The sequence below is a fragment of the Osmerus eperlanus genome, chromosome 13, assembly GCF_963692335.1.
Source record: "Osmerus eperlanus chromosome 13, fOsmEpe2.1, whole genome shotgun sequence".
NCBI lineage: Eukaryota > Metazoa > Chordata > Actinopteri > Osmeriformes > Osmeridae > Osmerus > Osmerus eperlanus.
This window is the reverse complement of record NC_085030.1, coordinates 1161536-1183787: the sequence shown is the minus strand read 5'-3', so window position 1 is coordinate 1183787 and position 22252 is coordinate 1161536. Positions and strand designations below refer to the sequence as shown.

General features: G+C 39.8%; 2 protein-coding genes and 1 long non-coding RNA gene across 6 annotated transcripts in view; 1 reads left to right on the top strand and 2 right to left on the bottom strand.

Moving 5' to 3' along the window:
• Positions 1–22252, bottom strand: part of LOC134032503 (myelin proteolipid protein-like) — a 422406-nt gene that overhangs the window by 193982 nt on the left and 206172 nt on the right. The gene's annotated exons all lie outside the window — the stretch shown is intronic.
• Positions 1–22252, bottom strand: part of LOC134032131 (neuroligin-3-like) — a 205829-nt gene that overhangs the window by 86339 nt on the left and 97238 nt on the right. The window lies entirely within an intron of this gene.
• LOC134032132 (uncharacterized) lies at positions 9834–10300 on the top strand. The gene is made up of 3 exons (XR_009931987.1): positions 9834–9890; positions 9978–9995; positions 10143–10300. It is a non-coding gene; the product is annotated as an uncharacterized LOC134032132 (long non-coding RNA).

Genomic DNA, 22252 nt, shown 5'->3' with positions numbered 1-22252 from the left:
CCAACTAGGTCTGTGCGTCCTGTCTCCCCCCCCCCCTGAATTCCTTATCCACATTCTCACTGTTCTTGTCCACTCCTGCTTGATACAGGTTTGGTCCTCTCTCCTCTTCCCCCCCCCCCCCCCCCCCACTCGTTCTAAACGAATTTCTCAAACTGGCTTTGACTGGCTCTGAAATGAGCTTGTTAGCCTTGTAGCTTAGGAGATGCTGAAAATGCTAATACCCAACATGCTAGGTATCTGTGGAGCCTTCAAAATAAAAGTCCCGGGCGTAATATAGATAGACACAAGCTGTGTTTCTTGTGCGTCAATCCTGGGAATCAGATAAAGCACTCCAATGTGTTCATGCTTCAGTTTTTCTGTTTCAGCAATACTAATGGGGGATTTAGCTATTAAATATGATAGTTCTAAGTACCACCTTTCATTAGAGATAACAATTATGAAAAATAATACCTTTTTATCCTAAGTATTTGACCTTGGTTACAAAGGGTCATTTTGGAGTCTCCAAAAGGCCCTTTTAGAAAACGCCTGGATGTACTCTTATAAAAACGTGTCAAATATGAATATATTGTGGTATTATGTTTGACTTTTGACTTGAATTGGGTAAGGCTTCAAGCTGTGGTCCAATTCAGTCTTCCAGCTAATACCTACCACCTCTAGGCCTCTTCAGGCCTCTGTTTTCAAAACAAAATCTAGGCAGAGATAGAAACTTTCAGTTTCCTTGTGTTCAAGCTTCTAGTACTCAACACCAGTAGGACTTACAGGGGTCATGGCAGCAGGTGAAATAACTTCAGAGTGTCACCTTTTAAAAGAGACCATTTACATGCATGTACTCCAAATGGTTCAAGAACAGCTTTCAATTTACTTTGGGTATGCTGTTTAGGCGTTTTCAGGCAAATTTAACAGGATTACATTTTTTGTCAATATTATTTGACAAAACAATATTGTTTACCATTGTTTTGATCTGCTCTGAAAATAATGAATTCCTTAAGAAGATTGCTTCTTAAATATGTTTTCCTTGATTTGTCCTAACATAGTATCAAGGTGGTGCCCCATTTGATTTATATTTTATTATAAATCAAGTATTTCTAACCTCGCTACAATACTATGGATTAAGGCCATTGATTTCAGACAAACAACAAGGACTGGAATTCTCTCGCCACCAGACATGAAATTGTGTGTTGTGTAACACCTAGGTAGTTGTTGTCCTTCAGAGAGCTCCGAAGGTACAAGTAAGAGGCTAAATATTCCTGTTGGTTATTCCATCTAACAAGGAAAGGTGCTCTGATTGCTGTGACTGTCTGGTTCGTATGAAATGTAAGCATGATCTTTCTAAGCTTGCTAATACAGCTGAATAGGCTGCAGAGGAAGCAAATTTAGCTTTTGACTGCATGGGAGAGAAATTCTAGAAAAAGAGCTTTCAACTGTAGTAAAAGCAAATAGCAAATGATGTAAGAAATGACTCGCTTCCTGAGAAAAATTGTATTAGCTTTGCACAGCCAAGGAGACGGATGAAACCAAAGCTTTCTTTTTCACTTAGTATTCACTTTATTTTCATCCCTCCTTTTTTGAAAAGCATTGCTATAAACTATTTATTCTCACTCAATTGCTGGTATTACTGCTATAATTTTGACCACCACCATATTGTTAGTAAATGTAAATGGTTTCTTGCATTAAAATGCAAATATGGGCAGGGGAAGAAAACCCACAGTCAGCGTTTTATAATCCTGCATGAAAAATGTTACCTTAGGAACCGCGCATACAATTAGTGTACCAGTGTAGAAAAAAACCTACAGTCTCCCATAACAGTCCTCTGCTCTGGAGAATGAAGATTATCTATCCACATTTGCATAGAGTGAATTATATTATGATGCGAAAAAAAGAACTATGTGGGTGGATGATCAAGTTATACTAACATGAGTAAACAACAATTTAAGAAGATCTAGTGTTTAGATAATCACATATTTTAGACAATCACTTGTGTAATGATTGATGGAACAGCCTAGAAGCCAGCCTCTCATGCATACCAAATCAAATTCACACACATCTAGCCGGACACTTCTACAATACCTCACTGATCCTGGCAGGAACATGTCACGATTGAAAATCGCTCAAAGGAAGGTGAAATATAAAATTTGTCATCTTAACATATATTAGAATGCCTCCCAGTCCCACCTAATATGTGTAGCTAGCGTTTCTATCCTGATAAATGTTTCCAGTACATCTTTGAGTGGTGGGTTGGGGGTGGGGTTAGGGTGGATGGGGTGGGGTGGGGTGGGTATGGGAGAGATGTGGTAGCTAGTCTTGAACATCACTATCAACACGGCACCAGAATGTGACAATTTCCTGGTGAGATGTCAGTCAGTCAGTAACATTTCTTTAAAAAGCACATAAATAACAGTTGTTAACCAAAGTGCTGTACAATAGTGAAAACACACAATAGGACACAAAACACAATCACAGAAAGTGCACAAACATTTTACCACTGTACCTACCAATGGCTTTATGCAACAATAAATAAACAAGTTTTAAGAGATTTAAAACCATCATATGTTGATGCAGTTTTTATATTAAATGGCTAATTATTCCAGAGCTTTGGAGCAGCCACTGAGATGTGTCCTTGGAACAATCAAGTAGACTACTGGTTTAATCGGAGGTCTCGTGATGTATTTTGATGGAATGAAAGAAGATCAGAAATATACGGAGGAGCCAAGCCATGCAGACCCTTATAAACAAACATTAATGCTTTACAATAACCATGACTAGATTACTGACCTGATTGGGCGTTAACATGTTTACAGCTACATTACAGTTTTTGCCCATTGCTTACACACTAAAAACAAATGCTTAGACCAAAGCCTCAATACCTAAACGTCTTGTAGCATATCTTAAACACAGTGTAACCATAGCTTAACCCTTGTGTTATCTTCGGGTCGTTCTGACCCATCAGTCATTGTGACCCACCGTCGTATTGCGACAACTTTACCGCATACAAAAACAAAGTGAAGCATTTTCTTTTAACCGTTGGGCTGTCTCAGACCCCCCACATTGCGAAGGTTAAAAGAAAATTATTTTTATTTGTTTTTGTATTGGGTAAAATTGGGTAAACACAACGATGGTTCGTTATGAACCTTTGGGTCATGTGACCCGAAGGCAGCACGAGGGTTAAACACATTGTCAACTTTGCACTTTGTTTGCAACTCTGTAACATACTTATTGCGAAACAATACATTTTCACACGTTTTCTTACATTAGACACTTTGTTCAAAAACGAAATCTCCTGTTATCATTGGGAAAACACTGTTCAAAATGCAAAATTAATCTGGCAATTGTAGGCACTTACATACACACCTGAAAACACTTGCACAGAAAACAGAACACCAATCGGTCTGAGCCTTAGCACTACAAATAGGCCTCAGGCAATGAGAGTCAGAGTAAGAGAAGGACAAAGAGAGAGAGGAGTCGGACGTGGAAGAGAACGAGGACAAGTGCGAAGACGTGTATCAGATGACATCAGGGCTACTCTGGTGGACCATGTGATAAATCATGGCCTGTCCATGAGAGAGGCTGGGAAAAGAGTCCACCCTAACCTCAGTCATACACAGTAGCATTGATAATAAGGACATTCCAACTGGAGAACAGCTATATCTTTAAGTTTCTACTCCAGACTGTACCTACTGTATGTGTCACATGGTTCTGTATCATATTACAGTATCCTACAGAAATATAACTTTAGAATGAAGCAGCTGTACAGGGTGCCATTTGAGAGGAACAGTGTCAGGGTCAAGGATCTGCACCATGATTATGTGCATGATTGGTCACAGTCTGGTGGATTACTGTATCATACCGTGCAACAGTACAGTGACTGTAAGAAGACATTCGACAATATTGTAGAAAATAGTATATATTACTGTATGCTACAGTTCATGGCACACAGACACACCATTCCGTAATCACGTTTTTCAAAATTAGGTTTGGTTTCTGTCCTACTACACTTTCTTTTGTACTGTGTAATACTGTATTCACAACCTCAAATGCTTATAGTAAAAAAATATGTTTGGTTTCATCTTGTTTTCGTGTTTACCATGACATTTTCATAATCTCTGCCATTTACTTTCAATCTTGTACAGAAATGTACAAAGGAGCTCATGAAAGAAGAGCTTTAGGTTTTGAATAACTGTGTGTATATGATATATCCAAAAATGTAATATAATGGCAAAAGTGTTTGCAACATGAGACAAATGTGTGCTTTTGAGACGTGTTTGTGATATTTTGAATGCAGTGCTTCATTTTGCAAGAGAAGCGGGGCATTTAGCTTTTTGTGTGTGCAGTTGTTGGATTTGTGTGTTAAGTTTTGAAAAAAAGAGGACAAGTAAAAAAAAATGTGTGTACAGTTTTTCACAATTGTTAACACAATTTTCACAACCTTAACTTCACGTACCAATTCCTCGACCCAATTTGGCACTACTTCACACTCCCTTATCTGCATTAGACTCTGACTTTCCTTGTTTACACATTGATGTCAATTACACATCACCTTGTTGTCAAACCACTACACACAATGTTCAGTTGTTGCATACACTTCTCAAGTAAAGTCTCAAAGCATCAACCTACAACACACAAATATTCAAATCTCTAAACACTCATGTCTGGTGAGCAATTTGCGATCAGGACTGCAGCATAAAAAGGGCCTTGAGCCTCTGTTTTGTTTGGTGAACAATGGAGAACTTAGAACATATCAACAACCAGAGAAGGAGAGGGGTAAGTGTGAGAGGAGGAAGAGGAGGACAAGGAAGAGGACAAGGAAGAGGAGGGAGAGGATGACAAGGAGGAGGAGGATAAGGAGGAGGAGGACGACAAGAAGAAGGAGGAGGAAGAGGAGAAGAAGGAGAAAGAAGAAGGAGAACGGTGATCTTTACAGTTTTTTACAATCGCTATGACAGTTTTTTCAATACCTTTAACAAGTTTTCTAAACTCTTAACGCACCAACACACCTACCACACACAATTGTCAAAACTGTTAATTCCATGCTCAAAATCACACATTGTAAACTAAACTCAAACACTAACTGTCATAACACAAAAATACACTAAACATGACACGATGTCTACCAAACACTAACACACGTTCTCTTTTCACAGGAACATTTAGTCAATCATAGCACAATGTCATAAAAAACACTAACATCAGATGGAATTACAGAAACTGCATTCATTTATGCAGGTATGTGTCACGTCTCACAGTATGGATTATAGATTGTGTTTGCAATGCAGTTTCCTTTGAAGCCAGCCTCTCTACATTTTTGTTTTGTTGGGTTTTGTAAATGCATGAATTTTGTTTCTTTTGATGCAGAAATTCAGAACAAAAAATGAATGACCCATCTCAGAGAAGCTTTATAGAATGTACGGTTACTGTATTGAAAAAAAAAAGAAACATAATTGCTGCAGTAAAGGCTTCATTTGCAACAGGACATTATTGCAAGAAATATGCAATATAGCTTCCATTTACAGTATTACACTAGCTCTGGCCCTTCTCTGAGCGCCACCACACATTCTAACTCCTCTCCCTTGCCCCACTCCTCTCCCTTGTCCTGGTACTTGTCTTCCTCTCCCTTTTCCTGGTACTTGTCTTCCTCTCCCTTGTCCTAGTACTTGTTTTCCTCTCCCTTGTCCTTGTCCCACTCCTCTCCCTTGTCCTGGTACTTGTCTTCCTCTCCCTTGTCCTGGTACTTGTCTTCCTCTCCCTCGTCCTTGTCCCACTCCTCTCCCTTGTCCTGGTACTTGTCTTCCTCTCCCTTGTCCTGGTACTTGTCTTCCTCTCCCTTGTCCTGGTAATTGTCTCCCTCCCTCGTGCAGGCATAGTGACTGTATTCTTACTTTCTTTGTGTTGCTCTGTATTGTTCTTTTTCCACACAAGTCATGTGATTGAAAGAACCTCAACATCTGAGTGTTGGAGTCAGTTGGCTGAGCGGTGAGGGAGTCGGGCTAGTAATCCGAAGGTTGCCAGTTCGATTCCCGGTCATGCCAACTGACGTTGTGTCCTTGGGCAAGGCACTTCACCCTACTTGCCTCGGGGGAATGTCCCTGTACTTACTGTAAGTCGCTCTGGATAAGAGCGTCTGCTAAATGACTAAATGTAAATGTTTCCTAGTTGGGAATCAGCTGTGATTTACAGTATTTGCATTACTTCAACCAGCTTTTTCTCAATAGCAATATAATAAAATACAGGGGATATATTTGTGTTTCAATTCACAATATGAACAGCTGTTCACTTTGACTTTAGCCAATAAGTTACCAACAGGTACGAAATCTATTTGTCTTGTGTACTGTAATACTGCATATCAATAGAATACAGGTTTTCAGGTTTGTGTGTGCAGTTTTGAGAAAGCCGTTAATGTTTTGAGAAACGTGTGTGAACAATTGTGAAAAACTTTAATTGCCTTTTTTACTGTAAACACTTTGTCTTGTAAAATGCCACACGTGAAAGAATGGATCGAACACAGGCGTCAGGTGTAGAAGCACTAAAGTGCATAATTGTAAACATACCAATCATGTGTAAGCACTATAAAAAGGCAACAGGTCAGTGTACCTGTCCTCATAAAAAACGGAAGGCAATGTTGCAGGAAGAGGGAGAGTGATGATGAGAGGGGGAGCCCATGGAAGGAGTGGTAGGGAGAGGGAGAGGTAGACCTGGAGGACATGGAAGAATAGGGCCAAATTTACAGTATCTAATGAAATTCGAATAACATTGGTTGACCATATTGTGAACCATGGGGCAACATTGAGAGAGGCTGGACAGAGAGTTCAGCCCAACCTCAGCAGATATACTGTTGCAACAGTAATTTGGACATTTCGACAGGCGAAAACTACTTTACTCAGTATTTTTTTGGTACCCATTCACTGCAGTCCATGATTGAAACAATGTACTGTATTTAATTTTCTGTATGCTTTCTTTTGTCTCCACAAATGTATTTGCTGTGTTTAAAGTTATGTAGCCTACAGTATTTGATTTGAAATATGTTCTGATACTCTCACAAAATGCAACCTTTACGTACACAACGTGGAGAGTACAGTGCATATTTTCATTAGTGTGCAGAACTAGTCTTGTGTGTTGTGTTTTGTCAACATATTCATGTCCAAAATCAAGCAAGTTATATCATTAGAAAAGAAGAGTTAGTGTAAAAGTGTTTTACATGTTGAACAGTGTGTAACTGGTTCAAACCGAGTCCAATTTTATGAACCATGCGTGTGGCATATGGTGACAGAAATTGTTTTTCATACATGATTGTATAGTTTTGAACAAAGTGTTTCATTTTGCAAAAGATTGGAGGTGTTCTGCTACTTGTGTGTCTAGTTGTGTGAATCGTGTGTTGTGTTTTGACAAAGTGAGCCCTCTTTTAAAAATTGTGCTAAGCATTTGGAAAAAACTGTAACTTTAGTTTTGATTTGTGTTTGTTCTATTTTTCTTTATTTCTGTAAGAATGTTTGTTTTTTGTAAAAACTTTTCTTTGATTACAGCATAAATTCTACTTTTGAGTTTTACAGAACACTGAGTCTGAGAAAATGACAATAAAAATAAAATCACAAAGACAGCAGTTTACAGTTTTTTTTCAAATGCTTACACACATTTCTTTTACTTGTCCTCTTTTTTTCAAAAACTTAACACACAAATCCAACAACTGCACACACAAAATGCTAAATGCCTCGCTTCTCTTGCAAAATGAAGCACTGCAATCAAAATATCACAAACACGTCTCAAAAGCAAACATTTGTCTCATGTTACAAACACTTTTACCCTTATACTACATTTTTTGATATATACACACTGTTATTCAAAACCTAAAGCTTTTCTTTCATGATCTCCTATGTACATTTCTGTACAAGATTGATAGTAAATGGCAGAGATGCTGAAAAATTCATGGTAAACACGAAAACAAGATTGAAACCAAACTTAGTATTTTTTACTATAAGCATTTGTGGTTGTGAATACAGTATTACACAGTACAAAAGAAAGAGTGTAGTATGACAGAAACCAAACCTAATTTTGAAAAAGGTGATTACGGAATGGTGTGTCTGTGTGTGCCATGAACTGTAGCATACAGTAATATATACTATTTTCGACAATATAGTCAGAATGTCTTCTTACAGTCACTGTACTGTTGCACGGTATGATACAGTAAACCACCAGACTGTGACCAATCATGCAGTGCATTGCAGTCAATGGATGCATGGGTGCTACGGTAAAATATATGTTTGTGTGTAGTATACCGTGTGTTGTGCTGAAACAGCCATTATGTTTACATTAGAACATGAGTATGTTACAGTATATTGTTACATACCTGTTATCTTTTCTACAGTAAAGGTTCAAATTATGCTATTTATAGGCCTATTCCAAAGCCATGATTGGTTGGTGTTGAGTAAAGCAATGAGTGTTTGCACATGTGTGGAGTTAGTGTAAGGCACTGATGAATTAGTATGGCATTTTGATTGGTTGTGTTTGAAAAAGGAAATCAAGATGCTTCCTGTTAGAATTTTGTGTGTTACGTGGAGAATTGTGTTGTGTTTTGCAAAAAGTGTTTTATGAAATTGAAAATTGAGTCAAAGGCCCAAAATGAGCATATGGTTTTGCAGATTTGAGGTGTGGTTCTGGTGTTTGAGTGTCAGGTTTCAGAAATTGTGTGAAAAGTAATGAATTTGTGTGTAAGCATTTGAAAAAAAACTTTAATATAAAGCCCATCAGTGTGTTGCTGGTGATATGAAAGAGTAATTCAAATGGTGCTTGTGTGTATGGTTTTGTTGCAAGAAATGCAATGATTGGGCTTGCAAAGATTTTTAGAAAGGAGTGTTAAGTTTTGATTGCAGTGTTTCGGCCACCCGCAATGTTTTGAGGCTATCTCGTCGTTAATGATCATTGACCTATGCACTTTTGTAAAGCTCTCTCTTGGAAGTCGTTTTGGATATAAGTGTCTGCTACATGAATAATGTAAATGTTTCATTTTGGCATAGATGTGAGTTGTTAATCTCCAAGTGTTATGTCTGATTGGCTTGTGTGTAGAGTTTCGACATAATGAGCCAAATTCTGCAAAAAGTGTGTAAGCAATAGGCAAAAATTGTAAGCATGTCATTGAGCAACTGGGCTTTATGGGATGTGACCAATAGGTGCTATACGTATGAATGAAGGCACATAATTTAAAAGGTTGGCTGCTTTGTTCATCAAAGCGCCCACATATCACGTCTTGAAAAAGTGTTTACAGTTAGGATGTGTATCTGAATTGTCCATGTATCAACAACCCTTTTGGAAGCTCCGACACACCTGTCATACAATTATTCCACCTTATCTTCCAGGAGATCTACCCAGAGTTTCAGATAATACCATTTACAGTTTTTTCCAATTGTTTACACGCTAAAATAAAAATGTCCACACAATTTGCAAAATTCTACTCCAATGAGCAAAACACCTCCACAGATTTGCACAACATTACACACGATGTCTGCTTCACCCTTTTTGCAAAACGTTACACACAGTGATTTGTAAAACTCTACACACATTTTCACACCTTAGACACAGATAAGGATTGTGAGGTTACTTCCTTGTCATTACAAAGCCCTGGATTACCAATGACCACACTAATGAACTAATTGGATAATCACATCAACCAGGTGTGGAAGCACACATGTGCTAATTTGAAAATGCAGCACTCAGGTGTGCTATAAAAGGCAGCAGGTGAGTTCACCTGTCTTCAACAAAAATGGAAGGAGCTAGAAGAAGAAGAGTGAGAATGAGAGGGGGAGCTCAAAGAGGAGATGAAGGAGGTAGAGGAAGAAGAGAAAGAGGTAGAGGAGGAGGCCCAGGTAGAGGAAGAGGAGAAGAAGGAGATAGAGGAAAAGGCCTAGGTAGAGGAAGAGGCCTAGGAAGAGGAAGAGGAGAAGAAGGAGATAGAGGAAGAAGAGATAGAGGTAGAGGAAGAAGAGAAGAAGGAGATAGAGGAAGAGGCCTAGGTAGAGGAAGAGGAGAAGGAGGAGATAGAGGAAGAAGAGATAGAGGTAGAGGAAGAAGAGAAGAAGGAGATAGAGGAAGAGGCCTAGGTAGAGGAAGAGGCCTAGGAAGAGGAGAAGGAGATAGAGGAAGAATAGATAGAGGTAGAGGAAGAAGAGAAGAAGGAGATAGAGGAAGAGGCCTAGGTAGAGGAAGAGGAGAAGGAGGAAGAGGCCTAGGTAGAGGAAGAGGTAGAGAAGGACTTGAAGAGTTGATAGAACCTGAACATAGAAGACGAGGACCAAATTTGACTCAAGAAATCCGTGCAACACTTATTGACCATGTTATCAACCATGGACTGACAGACTGTATCAGACTGCCAATATCATCAATGATGACCATATTTTCAATAACATCCAACGAGTCTCTCAGTCAACATTAGGTCGAATCCTCAAGAAAAATCAAATATACATGAAGCAACTGTATCGAGTACCATTTGACAGAAATTCAGAGAGAGTGAAACATCTGCGCAATGAATACGTGGAGGTATGTATTGTTCATCTTACTATGGTGTGGTATTGTGCACTGCTCATAATGTTCTGGCACAAAAAAATACTGTGCAATATATATTGAACAGCATCCTATTGTCTTTTACTGTGTTTCAGAGAGTCTTGCAAATGGATGCTGCAGAAATTCAACATGAATATATATATGTGGATGAGGCTGGATTTAACCTTGCGAAAACAAGAAGAAGAGGGAGAAATGTAATTGGACACAGGGCAATCACCAATGTTCCAGGGCAGCGAGGGGGTAACATCACCCTTTGCGCTGCTATTACACAAAATGGGGTCCTCCACCACCATGCAAATCTGGGACCCTATAATGCAAATCTAATACTTGCATTTCTTGACAGATTGCATGAGATTGTCACAGCATTAAACCAGTGGGCCAGATGTGGTACATTGTCGTTTGGGACAATGTCTCATTCCATAGGGCTGCTCTGGTCCAGAATTGGTTCCATGAGCACCCTGAATTTGAAGTCTTATACCTTCCCCCATACTCCCCCTTCCTGAATCCAATAGAAGTTTTTTTCAGCATGACGGTGAAAGGTATATGACCTGCGGCCCTATGACCGTTTGCCCCTCATTCAGGCCATGGAGCAGGCCTGTGATCATATCGAAGCAGCTTCTGTGCAGGGGTGGATTCGTCACACGAGGCGATTCTTCCAACGGTGCCTTGCCAATGAAGACATAGCCTGTGATGTGGATGAAATCTTATGGCCTGATCCAGCCAGACGGAGAGATGATGAATAGTTACAGTATTCTTGTTGCTTTTAAAGTAGTTTTTCTTCAGAGTCAAAGTGTATGTACTTCATGCAGTAATTTTTATTTGTCTATAGATTTTATTTCTTTCATTGATTTCATTGTTGGTTGATTACTGTAACTGATTATAGTAAGAAATACTGTAAGTATTGAAATAAATACTTGAAATATTCAGTCTGCAGCATCAGTGTTGTGCAGTGCTTGGTAAGTTTATAGTAGGCCTATTTATGTACATTCTACCTATCCCAAACTAATCATGAAGAATGTTGTGGGTTTGTCACTATTTTTTAAAAAAAATATAAATTATCCCTTACATAACAATGTCTGGCCAAAAATCTAGCACATGCTATTTCCTAAAATTCGTTTTTTTACAAATGTGTTTTTTATTTATCACAGCAGTGTGAAACTGTCTGCAATAGTGTCTGATCATTGAGGACTGTGATGGTTAAATGAAAACTAATAGCATTTTCACAAATATGTGTATATGTTTTGACTGAAGTGTGTATGTTTTGACTGAAGTGTGTCATTTTGCAAACAATCTAGGAATTAATCAAATTGAGTGTGGTGTTTGGATAATTGTGATTATATTTTGAAAAAAAGAACCCGTTTTTCAAAATTGCGTGTAAACAATTGAAAACAACTGTAATACTTTATTCAACACTGGGAGATTTCGACCCAGCTGTACATACTCTACATATGCTAACAAGGCTAACGGGGTGTTTGCCTTAGCTGTAGCTTTATTGTTATTGGCTCTTGGCTTAGCTACAGCTATCCTCCTGTAATGTTAGGATGAGTACTGTTGGGAGCTTAATCTGCTGTTGAGTATAGAGTATTAGCTCCAGTGAGATAGAGACATATGTAGCAGGCTGAGAAATTGTGGTTTGGGTAAACATTTTTAAACAGTGTAGCATGCCCACTGCTTCTTCAAATATGGATATATCTCTTCTAAACCAGACAGATCCACTGTGAGCCAGGGAAATTCTCCTCTCTTTTATTTGCTCCCTCATTCTGAGAGAATCGGGCTGTTAGCAGGCTGTAACTGTACTCCAGTGACCCAGAAAAACATCTTTCAACTCCTCTGGGGCTCTGTTTGATGACCTCTTTATAGAAAAAGCACCGGGCCAGCTTGGGCCCAGAGGAAATCCTCCCACTCGCCTATATTCCTCCCCAGGAATATGAGCTCTCCTCCGGGTAGGTGAGCCTCCACACTGCCCCCTCTGTCTCCCTTCACCACTGGAATCTCTGACTGGAGGACTGATAGACACAATAGCAAAAATGCTCACACATACAAACACACACACACATCCAGATAGCGGTGTTTGTCTTCCATTCTCACGGAGGGATCAGATGGAGATGCAACTGAGGAGTGGCCCTGGCTATTTCAACCTCTTGCCTCCGTGCCCAATCTAATAACGGCAGACTGCTGTGACGCTGCAAGGTCGGCCAGGTCCAAAGTCACTACGCTGGCTGCCTGCTGGAGCACAAGAGGGGCCAGGAGGGAGGTGGAGGGTGCTGGCCCTGGCTCTGGCAGAGGGGACACATACCCCCTTTCCACCAAAGTGAACCGGGAGCTAGTTCGGAGCTGGTGCTTGAGCCGGTTCGGAGCTGGTTCAATTTGCGAGCCTTCTAAGAACCGGTTTGCTTTTCCACGAGCTAGAGAGCCACTACAGAGCCACGTCATTATGTCACTGTATACGTCTCATCTTTCCCAGCAACGCTAGAGCGGCAGCGCCAAACACAAAGCAGAGCCAAAGAGTATAGAGAACAATATAAGTTATTTGTCAGAGCCCGTCTCAATCCGAAGAACGCTAAGAATGCAAGGTTGAGATGCATGTTTTCTTGGCTATTGCGCAATACCCTGGACTCACAGCAGTATGACAACACCGGCATTATCAGCGCAACATTTTATAAACTTTTGCTGTATAGTGCTTGTGTATTACATTTGTGTTAAATATAGGCTCAATAGCTAACCACTTTCGCTGGTTCGGAGCTGGTTCTCAGGCTGTCGAAAGAGAAATAACTGGTTTAAGATTAAGCACCGGCTCCGAACCAGCACCCAAAACGCGTTGGTGGAAAAGGGGTAAGAGGGGGGCTCTGGAGGGAAAGAGCACACTGGGGCTGGAGAGAGGAGGTAGGTAGGGGAAGGGGGGCTAGAGGTCAGGCTGAGGAGGGAATCCAGTGGGTGTTTGGGAGAAGGGGGGATTTTTTGTCTGGGCCTAAAGAATTGGTTACCTATCCTAGAAGAACTACTTTCCTCAACAATCCACTGTGTGCACCTGGCTGGATCTATGTTCAGTTGGCTGTACACAGCATAAGAATGTTATCAACACCACAGTATTGCATTGTTTGTTTCTATTCAAACATGGCAAACAGATCAAGCTGGGATCCTGTATGGTACTGTGCTTGGATGGCTACATTTTACTGTACAAAGATACCTGATAGACACTATCACACATAAAAAATATTATCCACTGGAGAGTCCTCTGTATCTGTCTTGGGGGGACAAGTCAGGGGCTAATTGGTAAGAATTGAGTTATTGAGCCGTATGCCCTTCTGCAGGCCCTGAAGGACTGGCTGTAATACAAATAGCCTCCAGACACTATTGGAATTCCACCCTAGTACCCTAGTGCACCCCAGTCATAATATTGTTCTAATAATTGGAGCTCACAGGCCATCAAATATCCCGCCAGTATGTTCAATTGATTCAGAAAGGGTTCAGAACAAAAATAAATGAAAATAAAAACAGTGTTCGCTGTGTTTTTGTGTGTGTTTTTTTGTTTTACCCGTTCCATTTGTAAACCATACAGCATTCTGACGACATTCTATTTTTAATGATGGAAAATTCTGCAGGGCTTTTTCCTGATCTGTCCTCTGGCTACCCGCTGTGTCGTTCGGGACTGTTGATTCTCTGACAGTTACAAACAAGAACACAGAAAACAAACTGTGTACACAACTAAACAGTCTCATTTAGCTGCAAGTGCTATAGCTGTATTCACGAAACATTTCATTTTTTGGACAGAAGGCAAATAGCCCCTGGAACAACGTTATTTTGCAACCCCACAGCCTTAAATATTGCAACCAAATCATGCAGACCAGGCAGCAGCCTGCAGAACAGTATGTGTGCTGCTGTATTCTAAACAGATTTATTTCACAGTCCCATTCGTCTTTTTACCTAAACAAAGCGGTTGACAGAGCGGCAACGTGGGTTTGGAGGGTGTTTGGTTTCACTTTCGCCCCTGTCTGCCACGCTGCATGGCTGGCTTGCCGGCGAAGAGGTGATAGGGACTGTATCGGATTCCATCAGGAGAGAAGGGGATTCGTTTTTGTGTGGGAGACTGCTGACTTGGCACGCAAGGTGGAGTGAAGGTAAGTGGCAAAGGATAGCTGATAATGAAAATAGCTGTGATAAAGATGTAATAGATGAGAGTGAGTGAGAGAGAAAGAGAGGAGGAGAAAGTAAGAGAGAGAGAAGGGAAGGTAAAAACAGCCATGAATAATATGAGAGAGCGGGAGACAGAGTGTGTGTGTGTGTGTCTGTCTGTATGATCTGTAAAAGCCATCCCGGTTCTTTAGCATGGAGGCCCTGTTATCAGCCAAGGCCATGGCAGACTCAACAATGCAATGAAATCAAACAGTGGTTGCTCTCTGGTGTCACCCTCAGGTGTCACCATACGTTCAAAGTGTTTCAAATGTGAATTCATTTTAATTACAACTGCTGATTAACAATGCCTTGACCAGACTCTGGAGGTTATAAACATAATGTTTACTGCTAAATAGCTGTGTACCCGACGCCATATTTGTACTACAGTCACAGAACATAGCAGAAAGAGTATGTTTCAACCTGCTAAGAATACCAACACTTGGACCATAACAAAGACTGGGTCTATTTACTATGCTTTAACAAGCAACAAAGCTAATTTTATGATGTATGACCTAATACACTGTGTACAGCTAGATATTTTATCATGTTTCTCCATGTAGGGAGTCAGGTGGCTGAGTGGTTAGGGGATCGGGCTAGTAATCAGACGGTTGCCAGATCGATTCCCGGACGTGCAAAAATGACGTTGTGTCCTTGGGCAAGGCACTTCACCCTACTTGCCTCGGGGGAATGTCCCTGTACTTACTGTAAGTCGCTCTGGATAAGAGCGTCTGCTAAATTACTAAATGTAAATGTAACCATACTATTTAAATGGGTTACAGGATACTATATACAGTTAGGTCCATAAATATTTGGACATTGACACAATTTTCATCATTTTGGCTCTGTATACCACCACAATGGATTTGAAATGAAACAATCAAGATGTGCTTTAAGTGCAGACTTTCAGCTTTAATTTCAGGGTATTTACATCCAAATCAGGTGAACGGTTTAGGAATTACAATACATTTTATATGTGGCCCCCCCCTTTTTAAGGGACCAAAAGTAATTGGACAATTGGCTGCTCAGCTGTTCCATGGCCAGGTGTATGTTATTCCCTCATAAAGGGAGTTTGTTATTTCATTGACAAGGAGCAGATAAAAGGTCTGGAGTTCATTTCAAGTATGGTATTTGTGTTTGGAATCTGTTGCTGTCAACTCTCAATATGAAGTCCAAAGAGCTGTCACCATCAGTGAAGCAAGCCATCGTTAGGCTGAAAAATCAAAACAAACCTATCAGAGAGATAGCAAAAACATTAGGTGTGGCCAAATCAACTGTTTGGTACATTCTTAAAAAGAAAGAACACACTGGTGAGCTCAGCAACACCAAAAGACCCGGAAGACCACGGAAAACAACTGTGGTGGATGACAGAAGAATTCTTTCCCTGGTGAAGAAAAACCCCTTCACAACAGTTGGCCAGATCAAGAACACTCTCCAGGAGGTAGGCGTATCTGTGTCAAAGTCAACAATTAAGAGAAGACTTCACCAGAGTAAATACAGAGGGTTCACCACAAGATGTAAACCATTGGTGAGTCTCAAAAACAGGAAGACCAGATTAGAGTTTGCCAAAAAACATCTAAAAGAGCCTGTACAGTTCTGGAACAACATCCTATGGACAGATGAGACCAAGATCAACTTGTACCAGAATGATGGGAAGAGAAGAGTATGGAGAAGGGAAGGAACTGCTCATGATCCAAAGCATACCACCTCATCAGTGAAGCATGGTGGAGGTAGTGTTATGGCGTGGGCATGTATGGCTGCCAATGGAACTGGTTCCCTTGTATTTATCGATGATGTGACTGCTGACAAAAGCAGTAGGATGAATTCTGAAGTGTTTCTGGCAATAGTATCTGCTCAGATTCAGCCAAATGCTTCAGAACTCATAGGACGGCGCTTCACAGTGCAGATGGACAATGACCCGAAGCATACTGCGAAAGCAACCAAAGAGTTTTTTAAGGCAAAGAAGTGGAATGTTCTGCAATGGCCAAGTCAATCACCTGACCTAAATCCAATTGAGCATGCATTTCACTTGCTAAAGACAAAACTGAAGAGAAAATGCCCCAAGAACAAGCAGGAACTGAAGACAGTTGCAGTAGAGGCCTGGCAGAGCATCACCAGGGACGAAACCCAGCGTCTGGTGATGTCTATGGGTTCCAGACTTCAGGCTGCAAAGGATTTTCAACCAAGTATTAAAAGTAACAATTAGATTTATGATTATGTTAGTTTGTCCAATTATTTTTGGTCCCTTAAAAAGGGGGGGGCCACATATAAAATGTGTTGTAATTCCTACACCGTTCACCTGATTTGGATGTAAATACCCTGAAATTAAAGCTGAAAGTCTGCACTTAAAGCACATCTTGATTGTTTCATTTCAAATCCAATGTGGTGGTATACAGAGCCAAAATGATGAAAATTGTGTCAATGTCCAAATACTTATGGACCTAACTGTATGTGAGTTTAGGAGAAGACCACACTCCATCTGTCATTATGACCATGCACCAAACCTGATACCAGTCAATAGGTAATAAATACAACCATGTTCTACTTTTTGCAGAACCTCATTTTGTGCCCCACCATCTCCTCAAATCTCTTATTTTCTTTCTGTTCACCTGTTACTTCGAGTGTAAGCTTTTCCCACCAAGAGTAGCCTGTATCATTCGTTAATTTGTTCATTCATTTATTCATGGTTATTCTTTTACGTAAAACTACTAAACATGCTCTCATGTCCCTGACCTAGGCCAGGCTGGATCGTGTCTGTTCTGTCTGTGTTTACAGTTTTTTACAATCGCTATGACAATTTTTCAATACTAACAAGTTTCCTAAACTCTTACCACACCAACACACCTACGACACACAATTGGCAAAACAGTTAATTTAATGCTCAAAATCACACAACGTAAACTAAACTCAAACACTAATTGTCATAAAACAAAAATACACTAAACATTACACCATGTCTACCAAAACACTAACACACGTTCTCTTTCCACAGGAACATTTAGTCAATCATAGCACAATGTCATAAAAAACACTAACATCAGATGGAATTACAGAAACTGCATTATTTTATATATTTGTCAGGTCTCACAGTATATGGATTGTGTTTGCAATGCAGTTTCTTTTGAAGCCTCTACATTTGTGTTTTGATGGGTTAAGTAAATGCATGCATTTTGTTTCCTTTGCTGCAGAAATTCAGAACAAAAAATGAATGACCCATCTCAGAGTAGCTTTATAGAATGTACGGTTACTGTATTGAAAAAAAGAAGACAGAAACATAATTGCTGCAGTAAAGGCTTCATTTGCAACAGGACATTACTGCAAGAAATATGCAATATAGCTGCCATTTACAGTATTACCCTAGCTCTGGCCCTTTTCTGAGCGCCACCACACATTCTAACTCCTCGCCCTTGTCCCACTCCTCTCCCTTGTCCTGGTACTTGTCTTCCTCTCCCTCGTGCAGGCATTACTGTATTCTTACTTTCTTCGTGTTGCTCTAAATTGTTCTTTTTCCACACAAGATCAGCCCAAAGAAGTCCTCTTTACTGTATATACCATATGGTCATGCGATTGGAACTTCAACACCTGAGTGTTTCCTAGTTGGGAATCAGCTGTGATTTACAGTATTTGCATAACTTCAACCAGCTGTTTCTCAGTAGCAATGGAATAAAATACAGGGGATATATTTGTGTTTCAATTCACAATATGAACAGCTGTTCACTTTGACTTTAGCCAATAAGTTAGGTTTTGAACATGATGTTATCTGTTCTGACATACAGTGTGAAAGCATTGGTAAATTGGGCAGTAAAAATCGATTGTTTTGGTCTTGGTTGAGCTTGTGTGTAAAAGAAGTTCAAGCATTTTAAAGTTGTGTTTACATATGCATTTTGTGTCAAAGCAACAATAAATGTGTTACAGTTTTTTTTTACAGTCGCTAGGATGCAGTTCTCAATACTTAGGCCACTTTTTCAAAACTCTTCACACAGTTCTCCTAACCAACTTTCAGCTCGGCACAGCAGTTAATTGCACATTCAAAATGCACTAAAACTACCAAATCACTTCATACATGTCTCAAATCAACTCATTCTTCATAACACTAGCAAAGGTTGACAGCCAACAAACATACTTTGTCACCCATTTTTTTTTTCCCACCAATTTGATCTCAAAAGGGTTTCCCTACTCTTATTAGTTATATTATTGTAGAATCTTGGTTGGAATACGGCCCATACTCTTGACCTGGGGAAAGGATCTGTTAACAGAGTGTATGGTTTTATATATACAGACCAGGGGTGAACCAAATGTATGTGTGTTACTTGTAATCCTACTTTTATTAGTTATTTTATTGTAGAATCTTGGTTTAGTAAATTTGGGTCATTATTTGACTTGCTAATTTTACTTTGTCTAGGTCAGAGTTGGCAAACTCTGATAGCGTACAAGAACTCTGGTCGCGTGAAGTATTTAAACAAATATGTAAAACAATCTGTATTCTTGATCTGAGGCAAAGGATCTGTTAACAGAGAATACGGCCCATACTCTTGACCTGGGGAAAGGATCTGTTAACAGAGTGTATGGTTTTATATATACAGACCAGGGGTGAACCAAATGTATATGTTACTTTTAAGATGCATGTTTAAAGTTGTTTTCTCTCTTGAACAGAGATCTTATTGGGATTTTTATTTTTGTTTGAATTGTTTATCACTTGTATTATTGTTTTTATTGATTTTATGTAAAGCACCTTGAGCTACAATTCTTGTATGAAATGTGCTATATAAATAAAGTCTTACTTACTTACTACTTACAAAACAATGACCTAAAAATCACGAACAACAGGTAGCATTATACAATGTTTTCTTATGTAAAACAAGGACACCTCTCTACTGTTTAGAATTCACTGCAATATATGTTACTGGAATCAGACATGATGCAGTATGCTTCAATAGGTTGTATATATTTTTAATAGAATAAAATAATTTGTATACACACCATCCACTGATACAGATACAATAGGAATGCTAATCTTCTGCATTTGGCCGCAGGTTCTCATCCACATCACATCTTACTGTATGTCATCTAGGGCAATACACCTAGGAAAGAATCTTCTGGCATGCCTGATCCATCCCTGGCAATGTCCAGGCATCCAGTATTCATTGCATCCAGGAGGGACATTTGATCATGTGGATGGTGGTCATACAGTAAACCTTACACCTCCATGAGGAAAATAATTATTCTATGGGGTTGAGGAATGGAGAGTAAGGTGGGAAGAAAAGTGACACCATTTTGGGATGGGCTGCAAACCACTCGGTGACTGCAAGGGAGTGGTGAAATGCCACATTGTCCCATACAAATGTTGGCTGATTTCTTCGCTCTGCATCCCTTTCCTCACCTAGCACAACCCTTCCGTATAGATCATTTTATAGCATTGAATTTTTTGATTCTAAATATATTTAATTACAATCTTACTTTAGAAATGTAGCAAATTTCTGTCTTATTCAGTTTAGTATTAGAGTTTTTTCCAATTTCTTAAGCACAATTTTGAAAACAGGGCTCACTTTGTCAAAACACAACACACGATTCACACAACTAGTCTCACAAGTAGCAGAACACCTCCGATCTTTTGCAAATGAAACACTTCGTTCAAAACTATACAATCATGTATAAAAACCCATTTCTGTCACCGTATGCCACACACATGGTTCATAAAATTGGACTCTGTTTGAACCAGTTACACACTGTAGTGCAAAATTTAAAACACTTTTACACTAACTATTCTTTTCTAATGATATAACCTGCTTGATTATTATTTTTTTTGTACGTACAAGTACATGAATATGTTGACCAAACACAACACCAAGACCAGTACTGCACACCATCTGGTACGCTGCTGCCACTGCCAAGGACAAGAGCAGGCTGCAGCATATCATCCGCACTGCTGAGAAGGTGATTGGCTGCAATCTGCCTACCCTCGAGGACCTGCACACCTCGAGGACCCTGAGGCGAGCGAGGAAGATTGTGGCCTACTACTACCACCCTGGTCACTCCCTGTTTCAGTCATTCCCATCCGGCAGAAGGCTGCGGTCCATCAGGACCAATACCACACACCACAAAAACAGTTTCTTCCCTTCCGCTGTTGGCCTCTTCAACAAGGCAAAGGGTTCACACTGACTTCATGACTTAATGTCCTTAAAACACACTGCTTTTTGCACTGCACTACACAATTTTGTACCATTAGTATTTTTTGTAATATTTGTATTTTTTGTATTTTTATATTGTAAATTACCGCAACTTATATTTTATTGTATAGTTTATTTAAATTCTAATTCCACTTAGTATTGCTAGTTATGTACCCTTAAGGCCGAATTATACTACTCCGACTCGGAGTAGTATAATACTATAAATTCAACGTTTCAACGATTCGTTGAATTTATAGTACTCCGACGGCTGTGGGTGCTGAAAACAATTCACCGCCAGAAAAGTAGGTGGCGCTGCACTGCGATGCTAGCTAGGTTATCGAAAAGTCTGAGCAAATTTACAAATTAGCCGTTTCATCAATAAAATAAGCACATTTTCAACAACTACACCGCCCATTTCTCGTCACATTTTAATTCAGATGCTGATTTACATGTACTGTTTAGCTGAAATATGAATTGTAAAAACTTACAGCAATGGCGGTCAAAGGATTCTGTTCGTCTTGTTGGTCACGGCAACCCCGCCCCTGACGCAAGCGGTTCTTAATACGGACCAATCACAGCCAAGGGGTATCCGTAAAATGACGGACGGACGGATAGTCAGGAAAATCAGGAGGTGCACGTAGAGCTCTCCAAGGGGCTCGGAGAGGGCGTTCCCTGTGTCCGTGTCCGTAAAAACGGAGTCGAATAAATCGGCCTTTAGTATAGTTAGTCCTCATATTTAAATGTTTGATTCCTATATGTTTAATGTCTGCACCTTCCTGCCAAAGCAAACTACATTACTGTCTGTGCAAACTTTCATGGTGAATAAAACCCATTCTGATTCTGCTGAAAATATTTACTGTATTTTTCCACATTGTCTACGTAAAGGTTACATTTTGTGCAGAAAACCTGAACATATTTCAAATCAAATACTATAGTAGGCTACATAATAGTCTGTAAACACACCAAATATATTTGTGGAGACAAAAGAAAGAATACAGCAAATGAAATACAGTCCATGATTTCAATCATGGACTGCAGTGAATATGTACAAAAAAAGTACTGATGTAGTGCATATAGCTGTAGCTACATTTTACTCTACTGTACTGTAGACAGTAGAGATTAGTAGTTTTGTCCTGTGCTCTTGTCGAAATGTCCAAATTACTGTTGCAACAGTATATCTGCTGAGGTTGGGCTGAACTCTCTCTCCAGCCTCTCTAAATGTTGCCCCATGGTTCACAACATGGTCAACCAATGTTCAATGTTGTTTGAATTTCATTAGATACTGTAAATTTGTCCCTATTCTTCCACGGCCTCCAGGTCTACCTCTCCCTACCTTCCTCCACGGGCTCCCCCTCTCATCCTACCTCTCCCTC